This window comes from Etheostoma cragini, chromosome 22 (genome assembly GCF_013103735.1).
Source record: "Etheostoma cragini isolate CJK2018 chromosome 22, CSU_Ecrag_1.0, whole genome shotgun sequence".
Taxonomy (NCBI): domain Eukaryota; kingdom Metazoa; phylum Chordata; class Actinopteri; order Perciformes; family Percidae; genus Etheostoma; species Etheostoma cragini.
The window spans coordinates 21,723,904-21,726,101 of record NC_048428.1 but is presented as its reverse complement, the minus strand read 5'-3'; the positions used below and the strand labels follow the sequence as shown (position 1 = coordinate 21,726,101).

At 36.2% G+C, this 2,198-nt stretch overlaps 1 protein-coding gene across 1 annotated transcript in view; it reads left to right on the top strand.

The window, feature by feature from the left end:
* The window catches only part of lrrc34 (leucine rich repeat containing 34), a gene marked incomplete at its 5' end in the record, with an annotated part of 6,881 nt that overhangs the window by 3,486 nt on the left and 1,197 nt on the right, over positions 1-2,198 (top strand). The window lies entirely within an intron of this gene.

Here is a 2,198-nt window from a genome sequence, read left to right as displayed (position 1 = left end):
TGTTGTCCTATATCAATGTTCTTTTTAATTCCCCAAAATAACATGATTGATTCCACCCAACGCTCTTTGCCAAGTACAGATCTCAATAATTTAGTCTCAATAATTCCTAATTTCTGCTTTTCTAACTCAAACATCAGGTATAATTTCCTAAAAAATTAGGTTTACTGACAAAAAAATCTTAAAATAACTGTAAAAGTAAAGCTAATAAGTCGGTGTTACGTAGTGTTGAAAATGTCAGAAAACGTTAAAAACATCGATTTAAAAAGCCTCAACCAAATGGACTTTCACGTTTTGACGGGAAGACAACACGAGGGTTAAATTCCCCCAAAAACCGCCACTACTAACGTGCTCTCAGACGTGCAAGTGTGGTTTTCTGTTGCATCTCTGGTTGGATGAATTATCTCTGCATAAGAAACGTTGATTAGATCTTAATGTCGAGCGTATACACGTCCGCCGGTACAACTCTGGCATTGTTTTAATGAATAAAGTAGTAAGTAGCCGCCCTGTTATCGCCACACCATGTGTTATTTATCCTAAATGTGATGGAGGCTTTGTAAATGTAAACATCACCCTGTTAATGCAGACCGACCCAGGTCTTTTGTTTTGATTTTGTTTTAGGCTTATTTACTTTTCTTTCTTTCTTTTTTTACAAAGCAGCTGTTTTAGATCTTTAGCCAAAGTGTTTTTTTGTGCTTCAAGTTTGAAAAACCGCATTACAATTATATCAACTTGAAACTGTTTTTTTGTTTTCATGCTTTTTCTTTTTTGTTGTTGTTGTTTTTTTTGGGGGGGATAAAATGCCTGCGTTACTTGTACAGAAATTTGAATTACGTGTACAAGTTAACTGCTCCATGAAAACTGAACAACAGGATAATAAAATTAAAGAAAAAAATGGACAAAATGGAGATGTGTGTTTGTCTACTGCGGTTTTGACCTGACGCGCATGCGCAAAACAACAAAAACAATGACATACGCAGCACGCTGTTGCGCTACAGCTATAAGAAGGTTACGGAGGAATTGAGCATTTTGTTTGCGTAATGTTAGCCGTAAGATTAAGGATTAAAGATTGAGGAGTTGGCTATTTTGCCCTTTGGCGGGGTTATGGCGGCAAACTCGGACTATTTTAGGGGTTTGTATTACTTGTAGACTAATGTAACGTTTTGAGACAGTAATAAGACATTTTGTCGTTTATATGACTCAAAGACAAGCAAACGTAAATACATAGATTGTGTATATATTTTGTTAATATTAACGGTCTATGCGTAAATATCACATTTATGTTTATTTTTAAACTAAAATTACACTCAAATGAAGTATTCTTGTCATGGGGAAATTATTGTTTATATAAATAAATATAAACACGTTCGTCGATTACTTAAATATCGCTGAATGTCGGTTTTTTTATTTTTTTTATTTTTTTTTATTAAACTTTTACGTCCTTCGTGTGACGCCATTTTCCCTCGTTGCCATAACAACCCAAACCACAGCAACGGCGGCTAGTGATGAAAATATGTTGGAGTTTTACTCCGCTGTCTGCGGAGAACACGAGATAGAAATAAACCCGTACGTTACACAAGTGTTGGAGGATACTACGGTAACGGAGTAAGTAGATACATGTAAACGGAAAAAAGACAAAGTTACAAAAGAAAAGTACGAAAAACAAGCCAACTGTCAAATTTAGCTAATGCTAACGTTAGCTTTCGGAGCTAGCTAATGTTGCCTTCAGGTGCTGTCGGTTGATACTGAGATTTTCGGTGAAAGAATTACCGTTTAGACATGCTACGTTACAGTAAGTAAAATTAAGGCATTTAACCTTTTTACTTAGTAAGTAAAAAACCAAATAGTAGTTAACTATAAACTCGATGGCATTGTTACAAAATAGGTAAATAAAAAAGTAAACAAAGTAGTTAAATTAGCTTTTAAATTTATATAACTAGACTCAAACAGTAAAATTCTAACTAATATTACATTACTTGTCATTTAGCTGACGCTTTTATCCAAAGCAACTTGCTAAATGTGTGTCATGTCAGAGGTCGCACGCCTCTGGAGCAGCTAGGGTTAAGTGCCTCGCTCAAAGAGAAACATTGGTTGATGTCTTGCATCCATCCATCCATCTTCAACCGCTTATCCGGTTTGGGGTCGCGGGGGGCAGCAGGTCCAGCAGGGGACCCCAAACTTCCCTTTCCCGAGCCACATCA